General features: G+C 34.9%; 1 protein-coding gene across 2 annotated transcripts in view; it reads left to right on the forward strand.

Annotated features, from left to right (window-relative positions):
• Window positions 1-14,710, forward strand: part of ATRNL1 (attractin like 1) — a 754,994-nt gene that overhangs the window by 110,495 nt on the left and 629,789 nt on the right. The gene's annotated exons all lie outside the window — the stretch shown is intronic.

Raw genomic sequence — 14,710 nt, forward strand, 5'->3', positions numbered from 1 at the left:
TATATGTATTTACTGAAAAACAAGGACATTCCTTGAAAAACAAGGAAATAAAATTAATGGAATTTACTAATCTAACTTGTAGATTTTATTTAACATTTCTAATTGACCTATTATCTTTTATTAAAAGATAGCACTTTGTTATTGCTGAATTTGCTTTCTTAATAAATTTTGCATTTATGTTCATATGTGAAATTGTCTGTGGTTTTCCCTTCTTATACTGTCCTTTTTAGATTTTGATGTTCTTTTTTGCCAGGTTTGGGTATCCTTTCCTGACTTAGGATCATATCCAATATCCAACACAGAGTTTAGTTTGTAATGCCTTTGTAGTCTTTTTAAATCTGGGACAATTTCAGTCTTTATTTTGAAGAATGTACCCAATTTGGGATGATTCCTTAGGATTAGTTTCAGGCACCAAAATGTGTCATTCTAAGGTTTTCTTTGAAAAATAATTTTTATTGAGATATAATTTGTATACCATAAAATTTTCCATTTTAACCATTTTAAAAATGTACAATTAAGGGTTTTTGGTGTATTCATGTTTTGCAACCATCATTACTAATACCAGAGTATTTCTGTCATCTCAGAAGAAATCACATACCTCCCTAAACACTCTCTTTTCATCTCTTAGAAACCATTGATCTGCTTTCTGTCTCTAGATTTGCCTATTTGTGATATTCATATAAAGGTAATATACAATATGTGGCTTTTTGTGTCTGGTTTATTTTACTTTGCATAATGTTTTCAGAGTTCCTCCATGCTGTGATATGTTTGAATACTGCACTCTTTTGTATAGCTGAATAATATTTCATTGCATGAATATAGCACATATTGTTTATCCACTCATGAGTTGATGTACATTTGGGTTGTTTTCACTTTAGGATATCATGAATGAGGCTGCTATGAACATTCCTGTAAAGGGTAATTTTATATATTGGTTAAAGTGGTTAAAATGGTTCCAGTTTTCTCAACTGTAAAGACACAGTTTTTCCTTTGTAAATTAATAAACACCTGTGGAGAGATACTTTTAGATTATGTAAGTATTCTGTTTTTTATTAAAAACTTTTACCTAATAATTTTAGCATCCACTGAACATTCATGTGTGAAAGTTATTACTATCATGGTTACTGAATGGTGATATCTTGTTTTATTATTCCTTCTAAATTCCCCCTGATTTTTTCTTCACCTAAAGAATTGTATGAATTGACCAATTTTTATTTTATCCAATGTTTTATAATCTATTGCTCTTCTTCTCTATTTTGTTGCTCAAACTGTCCCAGATTTGGGCCGTATGAGCTTCTTTTAGTGTGGCTACTGTCCCCATTTAGACATGTCCCCATTGTTCTTTGTGCACTCATCCACTTTCTGGCACACATGCAAAAAAATTCCATGCAAATCTTGTTAATTCCTTGCTGGAATAAGTAATTTCCTCAGGGAATCCACATTTTTTAGTGAAGAATATTGTTTAGAAACCAACATTAGGGCACTGGCTTGTTTATTGCTTTTTCATGTATTTACAGATCATCTCAGAAGATAGAGCCAGGAAATATGCAAATGTGCATATTTGTATCTATTTATAGAAATATGTGTACATCTGTATCTCTATGCATCTGTCTGTCTAAACTGCATAATGATGCTATACAACATCACATTATTCTTGCTTTCCTCTCTTTCATATATGTAGAGCCCTTCTGACAATGAGAAACCTAGATCAAAAGATAACTCTGATTTCTTTCATTGGAATTTTAATTTTTCTCATATAGCTCTTGCATATATCTTGTTAGATTTATACCTATTTTATTTTGTTGGTGCTAAGATGAATAATGTGTGTCTTTAATATCAAGTATTCATTGTTCATTGCTGATATATAAGAAAGTAATGGATTTTGATTTGTTAACTTTGTACCCTCAACCTTGCTATACCAGGAATTTTCTTGTTGATTCTTTGGGATTTTCTACATAGATAATTACATCACCAGTGAGCAGACTGTCTTATTTGTTTCCATTTTGTATATCTTTAATTACCTTTTCTTATCTTATTGCATTGGCTAGAACTTTCAGTGCAGTGTTGAATAGGGGAGGTTTTGTCTTGTTACTTTTCTTAGAAGGAAAGAACCTAGTTTCTCACCATTAAGAATGATTTTTTTTTGTAGATGTTCGCTATCAAGATGAGGAAGTTCCCCTCTATTCTTAGTTTGCTGAGAGTTTTTATCATGAATCAATGTTGGATTTCGTCAAATTATTTTTCTGTATCTGTTGATATGAACAAAGGATTATTATTCTTTATCCTACTGTTGGGATAGATTACATCACTTGACCTTCAGATATTTAATCATCCTTGCATATGTGGATAAATCCTATCTGCTTAATCATTACATTAAAACTATTTTCAGCTTAAGTTTCTCTCTGGTAGCTGAATATTTTTTCCTTGATCCATGTATTTCCTTTATTATTTACTATATAGTATTTATTTTGTAAAAAGCAATGATAGATCACTAGTTTTTAAAAGGAAAATATGCTCTATTTGTTTAAAACATTCAACTTTAAAGTCCTCTATATTTGACAGTGGTATAATTTTAAATCTATAGATGTCTTTTGTAACCAGAAAGGCTTAGGAGAGAATCGGAGTCAAAATTTCTAGGTGAAGCCATCTTTGGTAACTTATTACAAAACCCCAATATTTTCTTCTAATATAGCCTTAGTGAGATGTAATTCATATACCATAAAATCCACCCATTTAAAGTAAACAGTTCAATGGTTTGGGGGCACCTGGGTGGCTCAGTCAGTTGAGTGTCTGACTTATGATTTCGGCTTAGGTCATGATTTCCTGGGATTGAGCCCCATATTGGGCTCTGCACTGGCAGTGCAGAGCCTGCTTGGGATTCTCTCTCTCCTCTCTGGTCCTCACCCTGCTCATGCTCTCTCTCTCTCTCCCTCTCTCAAATTAAATAAATAAACATAAAAAAATAAAGTATACAATTCAGTGGCTTTTAGTGTATTCACTGAGTTGAACAATCGTCACAATTTTAGAACCATTTTATACCTGCAAAAGGAAACCCTATATGTATTATCAGTGACTCCTCATTTCCTCTCAAAATCACAGCTTTAGGTAAGCGCTATTCTTCTTTCTGTTTCTATAAATTTGTCTTCTGGGCCTATAAATGAGATGACACAAAATGTGTGTGTGAGTTTTTTTTTTTTATAATGGACTTCTTTAAGCATAAGAAAAAGCATGATCTCAAGGTTTATTCATAAGGTAACATGAATCAGTATTTAATTCCTTTTCTCTGTCAAAATATTTTCCATTGTATGGATATACCACATTTTATTTATGTATATATATCAGCTGTTGGAAATTTGGGTTGTTTCTGCTTTTTAGCTATTGTTAATAATACTTCTGTGAACCTTTGTGTACAAGTTTTTGTGGAGAGGTTTTTCATTTCTCTTGGGTATATATCTAGGAGTGGATTTGTGAGCTCTATAGTTACTCTATGTTTAAACTTTTGAGGAACTGCCAGACTGTTTTCCAAAGTGGGTGCACCGTTTTACATTCCCATCAGAAGTGTATGAGGATTCCAGTTTCTCCTCATCCTTGTCAACACTTGTTATTGTCAAGCATTTTGATTACTGCTACTCTTGTGGGTAGTAGTATCTCATAGTTTTGATTTGTGTTGCTATAATAGCTATTCATATTGAGCATCTTTTCATGTGCTCATTGGCTATTTACATTTCTCTCTTGGAGAAATGACTATTAGGATCCTTTCCCATTACTTACTTTGTGTTAGGAAGTCTTTATATTTTCTACATGTAAGTCCTTTATTAAATATGTGAATTGAAAATATTTCTCCCATTATGTGTGTTATTTTTCACTTAGTTTACAGTGTCCTTTGAAACTCAAAAATTTTTTAATTTTCATGACATCCAGTTTATTGTGTATTTTGTCACTTACACTTTTGGTGTCATGTCTAAGAATCTGTTCTCTAACCCAACTCCAGGAATAATTACTTCTGTGTTTTCTTCTAAGAGTTTTATATTTGAGTTCTTACATTTAGGCCTTTTATCCATTCTGAGTTAATTATTGTCTGTATTGTGAGAGAGGAGCTTTTTTTTTCTCCTTGTAGATGTCCACTTGTCCCAGCACTATTTGAAAGAGTATTCTTTCCTTATTTGAATTTCCTTTTCTTTCAATTGGCTATTATGGTTCCTTGAATTTCCATATGAATTTTAAGACCAGTCTGTCAATTTTAAACAAAACAAAACAAACTCCAGCTGGGATTTTTATAGGGAGTGAGATGAATTTGTAGACCAGTTTGGAGAGTATGGCTATCTTAACAATATATTTTTTTTCCAATTCATGAAAACAGGCTATCCTTCCATTTATTTAGGCCATCTTTAATTTCCTTCCTCAACATTTTTTAATTTTTATTTATTTATATTTTAATTTTATTTATTTTTTAAAATTTACATCCAAATTAGTTAGCATATAGTGAAACATTGATTTCAGGGGATTCCTTAATGCCCCTTACCCATTTAGCCCATCCCCCCTCCCACAACTCCTCTAGTAACCCTCAGTGTTCTTCATATTTATGAGTCTCTTCTGTTTTGTCCCCCTCCCTGTTTTTATATTACTTTTGCTCCCCTTACCTTATGTTCATTTGTTTTGTCTCTTAAAGTCTTACGTGAGTGAAGTCACATGACTTTTGTCTTTCTCTAATTTCACTTAGCATAATACCCTTCAGTTCTATCCACATAGTTGCAAATGGCAAGGTTTCATTCTTTTTGATTGCCGAGTAATACTCATTGTTGGAGTATATATACTCCATTGTATATATATACCACCTCTTCTTTATCCATTCATCCATCGATGGACATTTGGGCTCTTCCCATACTTGGGCTATTCTGGATAGTGCTGCTATAAACATGGGGGTGCATGTGTCCCTTCGAAACAGCACACCTGTATCCCGTAGATAAATGCCTAGTAGTGCAATTGGTGGGTTGTCGGGTGGTTCTATTTTTAGTTTTTTGAGGAACCTCCATACTGTTTTCCAGAGTGGCTGCACCAGCTTGCATTGCCACCAACAATGCAAAAGAGATCCTCTTTCCCTGTATCCTCGCCAACATCTGTTGTTGCCTGAGTTGTTAATGTTAGCCATTCTGAAAGGTGTAAGGTTGTATCTCATTGTGGTTTTGATTTGTATTTCCCTGATGATGAGTCATGTTGAGCATTTTTTCATGTGTTGGTTGGCCATCTGGATGTCTTCCTTGGAGAAGTGTCTATTCATGTCTTTTGCCCATTTCTTCACTGGATTCTTTGTTTTTTGGGTGTTGAGTTTGATAAGTTCTTTATAGATTTTGGATACTGACCCTTTATCTGATATGTTGTTTGCAAATATCTTCTGCCATTCTGTCGGTTGCCTTTTAGTTTTGCTGATTGTTTCCTTTGCTGTGCAGAAGCTTTTTATTTTGATGAGGTCCCAGTAGTTCATTTTTGCTTTTGTTTCTCTTGCCTCTGCAGATGTGTTGAGTAAGAAGTTGTTGCAGGCAAGATCAAAGAGGTTTTTGGTTTTTAGTTTTTACAGTATAGGTGTTATACTTTGTTAAATTTATTCCTAAATATTTTATTCTTTTGATACCATGGTAAATTGAGTTTTGATTATTTTTATTTTACAATTTTTCATTCCTAGTGTGCAGAAATTCAATTGAGTTTTGTATATTTTTCCTTTACCCTAAAAATTTGTTAAACTCATTTATTATTTCTAACAATTTTTTGTGGATTCATTAAAACTTCTGTATACAAGATCATGTCATCTGCAACTAGCAAGAGCTTTACTTCTTCCTTTCTAGTTTGGATACCTTTTATTTCACTTTCTTGCCTATTTCCCTTTCTATAATGTGTAGTGGAATGTTGAATAGAATTGGCAAGAACAGACGTCTTTGTCTTGTTCCTGATCTCAGGGGGAAAATTTTAGCCTTTAACCATTAAGTATTATGTCAGCTGCTCTTACTTTTTTTTTTTTAAATAGATATCATTTATATTAGATTTCTATGGTTGCTATAACAAATTAGCACACACACATACACACACGTGCACACACACACACACACACACACACACACACACACACACACGTATTCTTTCACGGATCTGGAGGCCAGAAAGTGTGAACAGAAGCATGCGCCCTCAAGAGTTGCTAGGGAAATTCCTTTCCTCTTTCAGTTTTTGGTAGCTGTCAGTATTTCTGGAGTTGTGGAGGAATTGTTCCATTGTCTGCCTCCAAGTTGTATTACCTCCTCCTCTTTTTTTGTGTGTCTTTTATAAGGACACGTCATTGGATTAAGGTTAGCTGCATAATCTGGAATGATCTCCTCTGCTCAAGATGCTTTATTTAATACATTTGCAAAGACACTTTCTCCAAATAAGGTAACATTCATACGTTCTAAGGATTAAAACATGGATATATCTTTTGGGGTGGAATACCATTTGGCCTTTATCAGGTTGAGGAATTTCCCTTCTATCCCTGTTTTGTTGACTGCTGTTATCATGCATGGCTGTTAGATTTTGTAAATAACTTCTCCTGTATCTTTTGAGATTATCATTTAGTTTTTTTTCTGTATTCTACTAATATTGTGTGTTACATTGATTTTCAGATGTCAAGCCAATTATGCACTCTTGGGATAATCTCCACTTGGTCATGGTGTATAATTCTTTTTATATGTTACTGGTTTTGATTTGCTAGTATTTTATTTAGGATTTTTGTGTCTCTTTTCTAAAAGAATATTAGTCTGTAGTTTTCTTGTGATATTGTTGGTTTAGGTATAAGATTCCTACTTTCTCATAGAATGAGATGAGTAGTGTACCATCCTATTTTATATTTTTGAAAAATTTATGAACAGTTCACATTATTCTTCTTTAAATACTTGCTAGAATTCACCAGTGAAGCCATCAAGCCTTCCCCCACCTTTTTTTTTCAAATTTCCTTGGTCTCTTTATTTGTTACAGGTCTATTCAGATTTTCTGATTCTTATCTCAGTTTGGGTAGTTTGTATCTTCCTAGGACTTTGTTTATTTCATATTGTTGTTTGTATGTAGTTGTTTAGTATTGGATTATAGGCTGACTTATTTTCTGTCAGAATGATATGTGCCTTCTTAATGTCTTGATTTTAATAATTTGAGTTTTTCTCTTTTTATTCTTGTTTAGTATACCTAAGAGTTTGTCAATTTTTTGATCTTTTAAAAGAAAAAACTTTTCGCTTCATTGATTCTCTCTATTGTGTTTCCAGTCTACATTATATTCTTTCCTGTTCCAATCTTTATTTGTTTTTTTAATTCTTTTTTGCTATGGGCTTTTGGTTTGCCCTTTTATCCAGTCTCTTAGGGTATAAGTTTAACTATTGAATTCTCATTTTTTCTTTAAATACATGTGTCTACAAATATAGATTTCCCTCCAAAGTATTGCTTTTGGTGTCTTCTATGTTTGTCTTGTCTTCATTTTCATTCATCTCAAAGTATTTTCTAATATGCTTATGATTTTTTCTTTGACCCACGTATTATTTTGGAGTGTTTCATTTCCACATATTTATGATTTTTCTCAAATAACTTTCTTTTTGTTTTAATTATTTTAATTCCATTATAGTTAACATACAGTGTAATTTTAGTTTCAGGTGTACAATACAGTGATTCAAAACTTACATACATCACCCGCTGCTCATCACAAGTGCACCCCTTCATCCCCATCACCTATTTCACTCATCCCCCCATCCATCTCCCCTCTGGTTTGTTTATTCTCTGTATGTTCTCAGTTTGTTCTCTATAGTTAATAGTCTGTTTCTTGGGGCACCTTGGTGGCTCAGTTGGTTAGGTGTCCAACTCTTGGTTTGGGCTTGGGTCATGATCTCCTAGTTTGTGAGGTTGAGCCCACGTTGGGGCTGCAGTTAGCAGCACGAAGCCTGGTTGGGATTGTCTCTCTCCTCTCTCTCTGCCTCTTCCCTGCTTTCACATTCTCTCTTTCAAAATGGACAAATAAACATTAAAAAGAATGAGTCTTTCTTGGTTTGTTTCTCTTTTTTTCCTTTGCTTGTTTTTTTTTTTTTTAATGTTTTAAGTGTTTATTTTTGAGAGAAAGAGAGAGAGAGAGAGAGAGAGAGAGAGAGAGAGAGAGAGAGAATAAGGGAGGGGCAGAGAGAGAGGGAGACACAGACGCCGAAGCAGGCTTCAGGCTCTGAGCTATCAGCACAGAGTCAGACGCACTCACGAACCGTGAGGTCATGTCAGCTGAAGTCGGATGCTCAACTGACTGAGCCACCCAGGTGCCCTGCTTGTTTTGTTTCTTAAGTTCCACATATGAGTGAAATCATATGGTATTTTCCTTTCTCTGACTGACTTATTTCACTTAGCATTATACTTTCAAGCTCCATCCATGTCATTGCAAATGGCAAGATTTCATTCTTTTCTATGGCTGAATAATAGTCCATCATATGCACACACGCGCACATGCACGCACGCATGCACACAACTACACCCCACATCTTCTTTATTCGTTCTTCAGTTAATGGACACTTGTGCTACTTCCATAATTTGGTCATTGTGTCTCAAATAACTTTCTATTACTTATTTTTAATTTCATGCCATTGTAGTCAGAGGGCATACCTTGTATATTAATCTTTTTAAATTTATTGAGGTTTATTTTATGACCTAGTATATAGTCTGTCTTAGAGAATGTTACATGTGTACTTGCAAAAACTGTGTATATTGGTGGTGTTGGCTGTGGTGTTCCTCATATGTCTGTAAGGTTCGTACTAGGCAGATGTATTTCCTTGTTTATCATATAGTTCAATTCATTTTTGAAAGTTAGTATTGAAGGTTGCTACTGTTATTATTGACTTACCTGTTTCTTCTATTATGTCCATTTTGCCCCATTTTGGGGGTGTTCTGTTGTAAAGTCATATGTGTTCATAATTGCTAGAACTTTGTGATGGAATGGTCTTTTTATCACTATGAAATATTGCTATTGAAGTCTAGGAATGTTTTTGTTTTAATGTCTGTTTTGTTTGATGTTATAGCTACTACAGCTTTCTTATGTTTATTGTCTGCATAGAATATTTTTCTATCCTTTTTCTTTCAATATATTTGTACATTTCAATCTAAAGTGTGTCTCTTGGAGAGCATATAGTTGGTTCCTGTTTTTTTTTTTTAATTCTGTCTCACAATCTCTGACTTTTATTTGTATATTTTAATAGCTTCAATTTAATGTTATTTTTGATATATTTGAATTATCTGCCATTTTACTCTTTCTTAAATATCTCATTTGTTATTGTAGATAATAATGCTTTTTGTTACTCTTTTTTATTGCTCTTCCTATTAAATATTTTCTAGTGTAACATTTTAATTCTTTAATGGTTTTTAAAATAATTATTTTAGTTACTTGTTTAGTGTTGGTTTAGGGCTTATCATATATATCTTATCAGCATATACTTCAGACTTCTACTAACTCAACTGCAGGGAAATATAAAAATGTTTCTCTTTTAGAACTCTATTCTCTTTTTTGTCTTTTTTTTGTGGTATGATAACTATATATATGTGTATATGTATATATATATAATCTATATATGTTACAAACTCAACAATATATTGTTATTGTACTAATTTTATATACTTTTGTATCTCAAGGAGATAGAGTATAAGGAAGAGCAAGTATATATTTCTTATGTAAACTTGCTATGAAATACTTTTTTGTGTTTCTTTTTCATTTGTTCTTGTTGATTTATATTACTATTTGGCATCATTTTCTTCAACAGAGTTTTGCTTCCCTCTGTCACTTTGCTGTTATTGTCAGATATATTACATTTCTATATGTTTTAGGTCCAGCAATGCACTTGTATATGTGTTGTTTTATAACGATTGTTTTTCCTTTCTAGCACTCTGGATTGATATACCTGATCCAAAACTGAACAACTTCCTTTAGTATATTGTAAGGAGGATTTTCTCCCCAAAAATGTGTTAATTTTTGTTCATCTTGTAATGTCTTCATTCTGTTCATTTTTGAGAGGTAATTTTATAAATATAAGATTCTTGGTTGACATTGTTCTCCAGATTTCTTGAGGTATAATTGGCAGATAAAAATCATGTACTGTGTATATGTGATGTTTAGATATATATACACGTGAAATGATTATCATAGTCAAGCTAATTAACATACCATCATCTTACATAGTTCCTGTTTTTTGTGTGTATGGTAAGAATGCTTACAATGCACTGTCTTAGCAAATTTCAAGCATACAATATAGTCTTATTAACTATAGTAACCATGCTGTATATTAGATCTTCGGAGCTTATTTATCTTGCATAACTGAAATATTGAATGCTTTGACCTATATCTTGACCCTCCCTGCCCCCCCCCCCCCCCCCCGGGTCCCCCAGCTCTTGTAAACCACCAGTCTACTCTGCTTTTTTGAACTTGACTTCTTTTTAGATTCCACATATAGGTGAGATCATGCAGTATTTGTCTTTATTTCACCTGGCATAATACTCTCCAGATTCAGGGGCACCTGGGTGGCTCAGTTGGTTAAGTGTCTCATTTCAGCTCAGGTCATGATCCTGTGGTTTGAGAATTCAAGCCTCACATCAGGATCTCTGCTGTCTCTGCAGAACCTACTTTGAAACCACTGTCTCCTTTCTCTCTGCCCTCTCCTGCTCCTATTCTCTATCTCTCTCAAAAAATAAATAAACATTAAAAAGTATTCTCCAGATTCATCCATGTTGTTGTAAATGGCAGGATTTCCTGCTTTTAAAAGGCTGAATATATGTATATATTTTCATTGCTGAATAACATTATGTATGTGTGTGTGTGTATATACATATATATATACATATATATACATATATATACATATATATATACATATATATATGTATATATATATGTATATACACACACACACACACTACATTTTCTTCATTTACTTACTGGTAGACACTTAGGTTATTTCCATATCTTGGCTACTATGAATAATGCTTCAGTGACCATGAGAATGCAGCTATATCTTTGAGATACTGATTTCATTTCCTTTGGACATACACCCTGAAGTGGGAATTCTGGATTATATGGTAGCTCTTGGTAGTTCTGGTTTTAACTGTTTGAGGAAGCTCTATACGTTTTCCAGTTGATTATTTCAATTTACTTTCCCACCTTTTACTCCACAGCCTCAGCAACAATTATTTCTTATCTTTTGATTGTAGCCATTCTAATAGGTGTGAAGTGATATCTCATTTTGGCTTTATTTGCATTTCCATGATGATTAGGGATGTTGAGCACTTTTTCATTTATGTGATGGCAGTCTGTGTATCTTCTTTGGAAAAACATCTATTCAACATCATTTGTCTATTGTTTAATTGGATTGTTCTTTTTTTTTTTCTGTTGAGTTATATGAGTTTTCATATATTTTGGATATTATATTTTCTCCGTTCTGCAAAACCAAGCCCAGTGTTGAGGGCCTCCCATTTTTTTCCCCTTGGGCAGTGCTTGAAGTGTTCAGGGTTATGCATCTTCTTCCCGTGCAACAGGGTTGAGCCAGCTGTGTGTACTCATGAGCCATCTGCAGAAGCTCAAGTGTGCCACGTGGGGGAGGGAATTATGGATCGCTGGGGACATGTCTGTGCTATTTGAGGTATGTTTGCAGGTGATGTATCATAAGAAGTTCATGGATGGGCCTCTTGGTAGAGTTCATGAGGTGATTAGTAGAAACCTTAGCTCTTTGCTGAGTCTTGTGCCCTAGTCACTGTGAGTGCCCTTTTTCTTCCTCTGCCAGTGCTCTCATAGTTCTGGATGGGGTGAGAAAGAAGTGGTCTTGTTGGACATAATCCCACTTGGCTGTGGCAGCTAGACACATACTATGCTGTCATAGCCCCTGTGGGAGTAATTGTAAGTTGAAGGGGTTTCTCTTGGGAGTGCTGTTTTTGCCTTGAGGTGGGGGGGGGGTGATGTGGTAATGTGAAACTGTTCTTACTCTCTTTCGTCCTCCTATTCTTGGAAGTTTTGCTCTAAGTGGTCTTGAGACTTCTCTCTGGACTTCTGGGCTCCCACAAAGGTGCTCTTGTCTCTACATGAGCTGATAAAAATCTGTTTTTGTGGGAGGATGAGGTCAGAAAACTCTTATTCCATCATACTACGTAGGTCCTGTTTTTTCACATTTTTTTCATTCAGCACGCTGCATATGTTTGCATATGTTATCGTTTCCAATCCCAGGTTGGCTGTATGTCCGGTTGGGTTTCTCTTGTGTGCAAAAGCATCATCTTCCTCTTGCTGCTTTTATGATTTTCTCTTTCTTTGTGGTCTTCAGCATTTTTACTGTTTTATGTCTGAGTTGGTTCTTTCTGTGTTTTTTTTCCTACTTGGATTTCATTGAGTGTTTTGGATGTGTATGTTGGTGTTTTTCATCAAATTTAGGAAGTTGTCAGACATTATTTCTGAAAAATTTTTACCACTCTCTCCTCTGCATTAGTGTTCTCAGTAAATGCATGCTGTGGCCATTAATGGCACTCCACATTTCTTACAGGCCCTTCATTTTCATCTCTGTTCTTCAGATTGCTGAATCTCTTTTTCCTGCTTTCTACCTCAGTGATTTTTTTTCTTCTGCTTGCTGAAATTTACTATTTACCTCTCCCATAAATTTAAAAATTTTAATTATTACACTTTTTAACTTTTTGGTGATTTCTGTATCTTTGTTGTTTTATATTTGATAAGGCATTGCCATGTTTTCCCTTACTTCTTTAAATCTTGATGTCTTTAAGACTGAACATACTTGTAATAGCTGCTTTGAAGACCTTTTGCTTTATCGGACTTCTGGGGCCTCAAAAGCAATTCTGTTGCCTGATTTTTCTGTGTGTATAGGTTACTCTTTCTTATTTCATCGCATGTTATAATTTCTCCTGAAAGCTGAACATTTTACATAATATAGCAACTCTGGGTCCTGATTTTTCTCCTTTTCTGGAACTGTTGTTTGTTTAGTGACTTTGCTGAACTGTTTCAGTGAAGTCTTTTTCTTCCTCCAGTGGATCCTCTGATGCTGCTCCTCCCAGGAGGCAGCCTGGGGTGCCCCAAATCACCCCTGGGTGATGGCAGTTTTAGCAGGGTTCTCTTGGACTTTTCCTTCTGACCTCTCTGGTGAGCTGAGTGTATTACACCCACCTGCTAGTCACCACTAACTGTTGACTGATTGCTGTAGTATTCTCAACAATGCTCTGGGGCATTAATTGCTTCATAGTCTGTTTGAATTCAGTGTCCATCCCTTTTCAGGGGCAGTCTTTATGAGGCCAGTCTTAGGGATTCTGACCCTCTTAGGGCTCTTTTCAGCTGTCTTTTTCCCTGCTTCTCTCTGGGGAACTTCTGTCTGTTCTATGTTTGGCTGTCTCAGTTGCTTACGTCCAAAACCTCCGTTGTTTTTTTGAGTGCCCTTTAGGCTCGGAGTTTCCCCGCTTTTGTTATAAATAAACTCAGTTCCCTTGGGAGAGCTGTGGCACTCTTTTTCTTAGTCTGCCTCTCCCTGGTGTGGGGCAGGGTGAGACTCAGTGCCAGTACTTTCGAATTGTAGGTGGGTCAGTGGCTTGTCCTTTCTGGAGTGATAACACTGTGTTATGTGCAGGGCACTGGATGGGGATGGTGGCCTTTGCTCTTCTCAGCTTTCATGTAACTTCTGCCCTGTGACTGATGTGGGGTAAAGAGTTACTGGCCCTCTTAGCCTCCTAGGCCTGATGTATAGCTTGCACTAACGAATGAGGGCTAGGAAGAGGATGAGCATTCAGACCTCTCCTGCTTTCTCCTTGAATGGAGTTTCTACCACCAGAGCTGGGGGCCATGAGCAGTATTGTCTGCCTGCTGTTCCTGGTTAGATATCCATGGCCTGGAGAAGAGCTCTCTCTGTTATTATCTTTACCCACCTGGGGTTCAACTTATTTATCGTTGAACTGCAGAGGGAGGGTGCAGACACAGGGAAGGATGACAGCAGATAACGGGTCAAATATCATGGACTGCTGCCGTTCTTACTGAAATTTAGTAGATACTGAAATTGAGTAAATATTTATTGGCTGTAGGGTGCCTGGCTCACCCAATGGAAGAGCATGCAGCTCGATCTCAGGGTTGTGAGTTCAAGCGCCATGTTGGGTATACAGATTGCCTAATAAATAAACTAAAAAAAAATTTTGTTTTGCTTTTTGCTAAATTTTTCTGAGAACTTAAATGTCGTTTTTGTAACTTTTGCCAATTATAGTTCTTTTCCGATACAGTTTGTGGAACTTCTCATATTGCCATTCTGGAAGTCAGCTCCATATTCTTTAGCCATTAATTGCCATAGGTTTTTGAGATATATATAGTATTTATACCTTACTTACTATACTATATGTACTAGGTTTACATTCTGATTCTTTTTTAGTACTAGTGCTTTTTATTTTAGAAAACTTACAAAGTATTGACTCATATGTCATGCAGCTTTATTATACAGCGATACATTAAAGTGAAATATAATTGTGAGCATATGTTTATAGTACTTTCTCTTAGTTAATTTTTCCTTGAACATTTATATTAATTTAATGTTTCTAAAAATACACGTGATTTACACAACAATATGGATATATCTCAAAAACAATCTTGAGCAAAGGAATGTACACACAAATGAGTACTAGGTATATGATTTTACTTTATAAAGTACAAAGAAAAAAATAC

Source organism: Acinonyx jubatus, chromosome D2, assembly GCF_027475565.1.
Source record: "Acinonyx jubatus isolate Ajub_Pintada_27869175 chromosome D2, VMU_Ajub_asm_v1.0, whole genome shotgun sequence".
Lineage (NCBI taxonomy): Eukaryota > Metazoa > Chordata > Mammalia > Carnivora > Felidae > Acinonyx > Acinonyx jubatus.